Consider the following 9536-nt stretch of genomic DNA (forward strand, 5'->3'; position numbering starts at 1 on the left):
TCTGGGTTAAACCAGCATATTAAAATTAACAGTACAACAATATCTAATGGAAGGAAAGAAACAGACCTGGATTCATTAAAGAATTAGAAGGTGGCTGTGAAAATTTTTACCTATGAACATACTAAAGCTATATTTAGATACCTCCAGCCTACTTGCTAGAATTTATCAAGTTCATTCAATTCTCAACACTTTCATCCTTAGAGCTTCTAAAAATACTCTCCTGGCAACTTTACCTGACATTGGAAGATAACTTAATGATAAGAATATGGATTAGGACTGCAGGCGCGCTTTTCATCTGGGACGCTCAGGGTGGCTTTCGCACATCCTCGGGCAGCCTCGGTCCTCCTTTAGCGAGCCTGCAGCTCTGTTTTATTTTCATTATAAGAGTGATTGTGCAAATGGAAGGAATCAATAATTTCAAGGCACCAAGCAAATTATCTGAAAGAAAGAAGTCTGTATCATGTTTAACTCCAAGTGTAAACATTCCTGCCTCTCCATTTATGAAAAAGCGTGGCTTTGGGATTGGGGTGAATGTTTACCTGAAGAAAAGATCTCCAAGAGGACTGTCTCATTCTCCCTGGGCTGTAAAAAAGATAAATCCTAGATGTAATGGTCATTACCGGACTATTTACCAGAAGGGACTAACTGACGAAGCAATTTAAAGTCTTCAGCAACCCAAATATCATAGGCTATCTGCTTTTACTGAGGCCAGTGGTGGTAGTCTCTGCCTTGCTATGGAGTATGGAGGAGAAAAGTCTCTAAATGACTTGGTAGAAGAGCAAACTAAAGAAAGCCAAGATCCCTTTCCAGCAGCTATATTTTTTAAAGTTACCTTGAATATGGCAAGAGGACTGAAGTATTTGCATCAGGAAAAGAAACTGCTTCAGTTTTCTGCAAGTGATTAACCAATTTTGCCAGCACCATTTACTGAAGAGGCTTTCTTCCATTCTATTTTTTTAGGTTCCTTATCAAAGCTAGATCCTTATATATCACCCTGCACCAGAATCAACTCCAAATGGATCAAAGACCTCGGAGTCAAAGCAGACACTCTGAAAATATTACAGGATGGAATAGGAGAAACTCTAGGTCTCCTTGGCACAGGCCGAAATTTTCTTAATAGAGACCAAGAAACACAACAAATCAAAGAAAGGTTGGACAAATGGGATTGCATGAAATTGCAGAGCTTCTGCATGGCAAAGGACATAGCTAGCAAGATCAATAGAAAGCCCATAGATTGGGAGAAGATCTTCACTAGCCATACAACAGACAAGGGTCTCATATCTAAAATATACCTGGAACTCAAAAAATTAAATCCCCCAACAACAAATCCTCAAAGAAACAACTGCCTGATAAATAAGTGGGCTGAAAACTTAAAGAGAAACTTCTCCAAAGAGGAAATAAGAATGGCCAATAGACATATGAAGAAATGCTCAGCCTCGCTAGCCATAAAAGAAATGCAAGTCAAAACAACACTGAGATACCACCTCACCCCAGTTAGAATGGCTATAATCAAGAACTCTAATAACAACAGATGCTGGAGGGGATGTGGACAGAAAGGAACCTTACTTCATTTGTTGGTGGGAGTGTAAACTTGTTCAACCACTTTGGAAAGCAGTATGGAGGTTCTTCAAAAGACTCCACATAGAGCTCCCCTATGACCCAGACATTCCACTTCTGGGCATTTACCCAAATGATCAAAAACAAGACCATACAAAAGCTACCAGCACAACTATGTTTGTTGCAGCATTATTTGCCATAGCTAAGATATGGAACCAACCCAGATGCTCCTCAGTAGATGAATGGATCAAGAATATGTGGTATATATACACAATGGAATTCTATGCCTCCATCAGAAAGAATGACATTGCCCCCATTTGTTAGGAAATGGAAAGACTTGGAAAAAATTATATTAAATGAAGTAAGCCAGGCCCAAAGAAACATAGGTCCCATGGTTTCCCTTATTTGCAATAACTAGTATATGTCTGAGACAAGCAGAAATGGTCAGATAAGTTGATGTTAGGCGAAATGAACCCCAAGATAAGGACTCAAAGTTTTTTTATTTCTTGTGATTGTTTCTTTGTTGCTTTGTTTCTTTGTTGCCTCCCCCACGGTATAACCTCTGCTTTCCCTGTATTTGATGTTGGTATAATTTGTGGAGGGGAAGGTGAACCCATTGCAACAATGAGATGTACACGACGTTATGTTGACAATGAACTTCACAACTTTGGCAGCGGGGAGGGGGTATGTGGGGGTTGGGGGTAGATGGGAAGGGATGGGAAGGGGAAACAAAGGAGGAGGCAACAATGCTTGATAAGAAATGTACTCATTACCTTGCCCATGTAATTGTAACCCCTCTGTGTGGTATTTTCACAATTAAAATAAAAAAGAAACTGCTTCATGGAGATATAAAGCCTTCAAATGTAATTAAAGGTGATTTTGAAACAGTTAAAATCTGTGATGTAGAATTCTGTCTAACACTGGATGAAAATGTGACTGTGACTAATCCTGAGGCCTGTTATATTGGTACTGAGCGGTGGAAACCCAAGAAGCTTTGGAGGAAAAATGGCATTGTTACTGATAAGGCAGACATATTTGCCTTTGGCCCAGCACTTTGGGAAATTATGACCTTATCTATCCCACACATTAATCTCTCAGATGATGATGATGATGATGATGATGATGAAGATAAAACTTTTGATGAAAGTGACTTTGATGATGAAGCATACTATGGTGTGTTGGGAACCAGACCACCTATTAATATTGAAGAACTGAATGAGTCTTACCAAAAACTAATTGAACTCTTCTCTGTGTGCACCAATGAAGATCCAGAAGATCATCCTTCTGCTGCTCAGATTGTTGATGCTTTGGAGCTAGATGAGGAGTGACCATGTTCATGCTCACCTCAGCATGAAGTATGGCTTGTGTATATAACCATTCTCTTCACTCAATGTTTAGTTGCCATGGTCTGTAGTCATTATACTCTAGACATGGCCTATTTTAGGTCATATTCTTAGCTTAAGCACTTGGTATACTGGGTTTTCAGTGAATTACTTAACACTAGTGATTCAGCTAGTATAAAGTAGGCCTAATGTTAATTTGAATCGAGTAACTGTTACATTTATTAAGAATCTTTCTCAGATATTCTCTTTCACTGAATGGATCTGTAAAATTAGCACTTTATATGTACAAAGTAAGTGTACATATAATTCAGAACTTCACACATTTAGCTGATCTTCCTTGGCTATTGTGTTTATTAAATGGTCGCTGGGACCTGAGGAGTTATGATGCACTCTGTGGGTATCTAGACTCTCCTTACAGTTTTTCCTGCTGCCTCAGCCCTCCCCAGACCTTTGGTGTTTAATTCATTAAATTTGTTTTCCATACTGAAATTCCTTGTTTAGTTTTTATTTACTAATCTGTATCCTAAGAAGCATTTCAAAGCTGTGTAGAAAGAATAATAGGACAATATAGAATAAAGGACAGTTTGAGTACCAAAAAAAGAAGAAGAATATGGATTAACAGGTGGCCAATAATCAGAAAGTGAACAAAGGGATAAAAGTACATTTGTGGTACAGTTACTTTCCTTGTATATGAAGGGGCCAGTGGAAGAAAGGGTGACAGTAGAAGCCACATTTGTTTAAGTCTATCCCAAAGAGAGTCATCTGTTCTTTAGAACTTCTTAAATGAGGTTTGCCTTCCTATTTTTCCACCTTGTACCTCCATCAAAATGCCCCTACAAGACACCTCATGCACTTGCCTGTAAAACTAAGGAAATACTACATTTACTTGCCTATTTCTGTATTTTGGAAAATTATAATCATTCTTTCTTTCTTTTCTTTTTTGTCCATCGTGGGGCTTGAACTCTGAGCCTGGGCGCTGTCCCTCAGCTCTTCAGCTCAAGGCGAGCGCTCTACCACTTGAGCCACAGTGCCACTACCGGTTTTCTGAGTAGTTTATTGGAGATAAGAGTCTCACGGAGCTTCTTGCCTGAGCTGGCTTTGAACTGAGATCCTCAGATCTCAGCCTCCTGAGTAGCTAGGATTACAGACAGGCCTGAGCCACTGGTGCCTGGCTTAACCATTATTTCTTAAAAACAAAATCCTGACATAGTGAGTGGCTGAACATAACCAGTCACCTTGAATGCTTATTGAAGGAAGAAGGAGGACAGCCATGACCCTTTTCACACCTGGCAATGTGAATTTCCCGAGTTCTGTGAGTTTCCTCATCTGGCCTGTGTGGCCCCATGGGTCCCCAGAAACAAGGACACCACAAGGCAGGTTTTGAGAGAAAGTAAGGAACACAGTCTTTCCTCTCACTGAAATATTTGCCTAGAGATATTTCTGTGCTTGAGAGTAAAATGCAAATTTGTTTCCAGTAGCCTGAGGTGGGATCGTGGTTTTTATGGTTTTTGCTTCACAACCTGATGAAAATTGGGAGTGAACTCATCTCTTTTTATAAGGTTATTTGGTGAGGTTTTCCAACATGATCTAATCTTGCCTTGGAAAATGAACTAAAAAGAGTGACTGGTTATTAGGAATGAGTTCACTAGCCCCACTTCACAGCTATCCAAGTGGACGTCTCCGTGCAAGTGCCGAAGAGTGCTGCTGTCCCAGCTGGGTTGGGGACCTCCCGGTGACTTCAGAGGGACTTCCCAGGGCAGAACAGGAAGGAATCACATCCAAGGTCTTTCATACTTTAAGTGTGCTTGTCTTTCCATTACCTACTTCTTCTTCTGGAGCCCTACAATTTAACTTCCCAAATGAAGACCAATTTACAAGCCAATAACCTCTACTCACTCTCAGACACAATGGATTTTACGCAAATTTAAAACATTCCACACCTTGGTTTTTCTATACTGAACTGACATATATGTGAATTGTACTCATATCCAAGCTTTTTGTTAGTGGTGGTGGTGGTCGTGGGGCCTGAACTCTGGGCCTGGGAGCTATCCCTGAGCTCTTCAGCTCATCGCTAATGTTCTACCACTTGAGCCACAGCGCCACTTCCAGCTTTTTTCTGCTTCTGTGGTGCTGAGGAATCAAACTCAGGGCCTCATGCATGCAAGGCAAGCACTCTACCACTGAGCCACCTTCCCAGCCATATCCAACCTTTTATAGAACTCACTTGAGTAGAAAGTGTCCATACTTGTCTGATAAAATTAACCAACATTATAGCATGAAAAAAAATGCATGCTGATTTATAAGTTCACATTTAAAAAGCAAGAACCTACTGTGGATATCTTTACACTTTGTATTTGATTATCCATCTAAGGATATATTTTGGTGTCTCTCTTCTTTGTGAAATTAATAAAAGATATTTCTAATATTTTCTGGCATCCAAAAGGTTAGAAAGTGATTAAGAAAAATAATGTAGACATAGTAAAAATGATGTTAAAAAACTAGGGCAATATTTATGGTTGTAAAATAAGAATGAATAAACATACTAAGTAGATAAGGAATTCGAGGATAATAAATTTAGAGTTTGGCACAAAAGTCTTAAGGACACCAGGAATAACCCATCTGTACATGTGGTAGAGATAGGAGGACAGCAGTCCAAGGCTGGTTCTGGGAAAAACTGAGAACTTTTCCTAAGAATAACAAAAGCAGAAGAGAGTAGCAGGCAGGGCTAAAGTGGTAATCTCTCTAGCAAGTGTGGACCCTGAGTTCAAATCCTGGAATTAAAAAATGAATAAATAAAGGAAAGGAAGGAAGGAAGGGAGGGAGGGAGGGAGGGAAAGTGGAGGAAGGTTGTATGGGACTAGGTCAAGATTTTAATTTGGCTCTGACAGAATAAAGGAATTTTAAATTCTCAAGCCAGTTTTACAATATCCTTTAAGACCATAGTTCTTTTTATTTTTTTTTTTTGGGTCCCATCGTGGGGCCTGAACTCTGGGCCTGGGCGCTGTCTCTCAGCTCTTCAGCTCAAGGCTAGCACTCTACCACTTGAACCACAGCGCCACTTCCGGCTTTTTTCTTTTTACTTATGTGGTGCTGAGGAATCGAACCCAGGGCCTCAGGCATGCAAGGCAAGCACTCTACCACTGAGCCATCTTCCCAGCCCATAAGACCATAGTTCTTAAGGAGTTTAATTTGACACTTCACTCTCCATCTGTTGGGGATATTGAAAACACTACCAGTTGCCTATATGAGGACTATGTTACTGTCACCCAACGGTATAGGCTAGGGATGATGATAAATGTCCTCAATCCTCAGTACGCAGAAAAGCAATAGGTTCCAAATGTCAAAAGCTGAAATACAGTGTTTAAGGTTCTTCAGTATTACCATACCCATAATGTAAGTTATATTAACTTCTCCAGCTAACATGCTTGTGGACCTCAAAAGGAAGAGGAGACCAAAATAGTACTTCAGAGTTTTCAAGAGCAGATTTAAACAAATTGGGGGGGCGGGGGAGAATAAAGCACTAATCTCAAAAAATTACAGGCTCATGCAAGTAATCCTAGCTACTCAGGAGGCTGAGGTCTGAGGATCGTGGTTCAAAGCCAGCCTGGACAGGAAAGTCCATGATACTCTTACCTCCAATAAACCACTCAGAAAACCCGAAGTGGTGCTGTAGCTCAAGTGGTAGAGCACTAGCCTTGAGCTGAAGTGCTGAGGGACAGTCCCAAGGCCCAGAGTTCAAGCCCCAAGACCAACAAAAAAAAAAATCAAAAAATAAAAACAAACCCTCGAACCACCATTTCTCTAATTGCTTGCTGAAATATGCTCAAATGAGAGCCAGACTGAGGAAGGAAACTTATCAACACAAAAGTCACATTTTTCCAAAGGTTTTTCATATAGATATGAACAAAGGAGCCTATTTATTAGTATAATAAATCTAATTAGTTACTTAGAACTCATTTGTAAATATTTCTGTCCTATGAACTGAAAGACATTGATTCAAAGAAGGGATTTTTGGCTGTCTTCACCACCAAAAGTATATGTCTGAAGAGTAAATCTTATACCTATCAAAATGCATCCCATTCATAAACTGCTTAATTCAATGGCAACTCCTCTGTATAAATAGTTAGAGATAATAAAAATATTTTAGAAAAGAAAATCAAAAAAGGAAAAACAATTCCTAAGTGATAACAATTTTGTCTTCTAAAGCCCAACATTCCACAACTAGTGGTGAGTTCCTTAGATTTTTCTATAGTAGGGTTTATTTGCAAATGAAGCCATTATTTTCTGTGAAAAAATGCACTATTTTTATTAATTCTCAAGAGGCCTACTGGTTTGAACAGAATGATGTTCAAATTATTTTAATTCAACTTTTTTAAGCTAAAATTTATTGAGGATTATTATATACCTTATTCAATGATTTACAATGCTGTTCTTATCTATATTAGTGGATATATATATGTATATGTCAATGTTATCAAAACATACAAACTCAATATTATAGTTGTTACACTTTACACCTCCATTTTTAAGTATAAGAGAATTTCAAGATTAAATAATGATTCCATTAGTAAGAAGTGGTTAAAAATATGTATAAATCCACAATAGTTTTGCTCTAAGACCCACAATTTTGACAGCATACATGCTAAATAAGTCATGTTAGAAGTTGACATAATCAAATTTACTCCTAACTGTAGGATTTGTAGTGGGATAATTTCCATCTCAAGTTCATAAATTCCCCACCTACAAATGTAAATAAATATAAATGGCACATATCCAATATAGAAGACAGCCTTGTTACTTTTAGAACATGTTGAAGGTCTCTGTGTCTCACCCAGACAAAACTCGTATCTGAGATCTACAGATAAGCATGTCCATGCACGCTTTACTCATTCATTTGTTCTCAGGTCAAAATACAAAAGCATGTCATGGTTTCTTAAATAATTTATTCCGGAAATTTCTAATCTTTCAGTCACAACTAGGTGTTAGGATTAATGGACTAGAGAAAAGGCACAGTGGCCTCAAAGAAGGTTATTTATGGTAAAAGAGAGAAACTGAACAATAAAGTTATTTATAAAATATTACATTATAGCCATAAATTAAATTCTTTGGTGTAGAAAAATGGGAGGAGTCTACAAGAAATCAAGATGAAAAGGTATTTTCAACAGGGTGCCAGTAACACACACCTATAATCCTAGCTACTCAGGATCTGGGGATCATAGTTTGAAGCCAGCCCAGGCAGGAAAGTTCATGAGACTCTTTTCTCCAATTAACTATCAAAAACAAACATAAACAAATAACAAAAAAGAAGCCAGAAGTGGAGCTGTAGTTCCTCAGTGACAGCACCAGGCCCTGAGTTCAAGCCCCAGGAACAGCACTGAAAAAAAAAAAAAGAAATCTCTTGATCAGGCAAAGTCAAACCAAATAGAAAGATGAGAAAGAACCAGCTATCAAGAAAAGTATAGTGAAGGTGAGAAAGCCAACAAAGGGAGACGTATGTAGGTGAGTTGTAGGTTTGGTAAAGATGGTAATAAGAGACCAGTGACTTTCAACCAATGACTTGTATTTGCTTAATGAAGCACAGCAATTTAGTATCTATTTTGGGGCTTTGCTACCCCAACTTCTTTGTTTTTTGTTTTGCTTTGTTTTATTCTTTTGGGTCCGGTCGTGGGGCTTGAACTCTGGGCCTGGGTGCTGTCCCTCAGCTCGTCAGCTCAAGGCTAGCGCTCTACCACTTGAGCCACAACACCACTTCCGGCTTTTTTTCTTTTTGCTTATATGGTGCTGAGGAATCGAACCCAGGGCCTCAGGCATGCAAGGTAAGTGCTCTACCACTGAGCCACCTTCCCAGCCCCCAACTTCTTTGTACATTCTTAGTCGTCCATCATGGTTTCCCTCATTAGGGGGAACTAGACTATGCCTATGAATCTAGAAGTTAATTGGGGTGGCACCCAAGCAGTTATAAATGAATTATCTGAAGTATAACATAATCTATGGAGAATGCAAATAGTAGGATTCTTTAGGAAGACTAAGTCTAGGGGCTGGGAAGGTGACTCAGTGGTGGAATGCTTGCCTTGCATGCATGAGGGTTTGTTTGATTCCTCAGCAGCACATAAGCAGAAAAAGCCTGAAGTGGCACTGTGGCTCAAGTGGTAGAGTGCTAGCCTTGAGCTGAAGAGCTGAGGGACAGAGCCCAGGCCCAGAATTCAGGGCCCATGACCAACAGAAAGAAAGAAAGAAAGAAAGAAAGAAAGAAAGAAAGAAAGAAAGAAAGAAAAAAAGGAAGGAAGGAAGGAAGGAAGAAAGAGGGAGGAGGGAGGGAGGAAGGGAGGGAGGAGGGAAGGAAGGAAGGAAGGAAGGAAGGAAGGAAGGAAGGAAGGAAGGAAGGAAAGAAAGAAGGAAGGAAAGAAGGAAGGAAGGAAGAACAAACAAACAAACAACTAAGTCGAAGCCCAACAGAATGAGTACTAGGAAATGGGTACTGGTGTGGGCAGTCTCAAAAGGGAAGGGGGTAGAAGAATAAATAGGGGAAATAAGTAGAATGCAGGTGAGAATGCATTGTATATGCCAAAGACTGAGAAAAATAAGGGAAGGGGTGGTTGGAAGGGCAGGTGAAGATGAAGGGCTGACATAGATCAA

At 39.5% G+C, this 9536-nt stretch overlaps 1 pseudogene; it reads left to right on the forward strand.

Moving 5' to 3' along the window:
• Positions 1-398: 398 nt before the first annotated feature.
• On the forward strand, positions 399-3048 carry LOC122120492 (annotated as a pseudogene).
• Positions 3049-9536: the final 6488 nt, after the last annotated feature.

Source organism: Dipodomys spectabilis, unplaced genomic scaffold (genome assembly GCF_019054845.1).
Source record: "Dipodomys spectabilis isolate Male_0828 unplaced genomic scaffold, ASM1905484v1 ptg000175l, whole genome shotgun sequence".
Lineage (NCBI taxonomy): Eukaryota > Metazoa > Chordata > Mammalia > Rodentia > Heteromyidae > Dipodomys > Dipodomys spectabilis.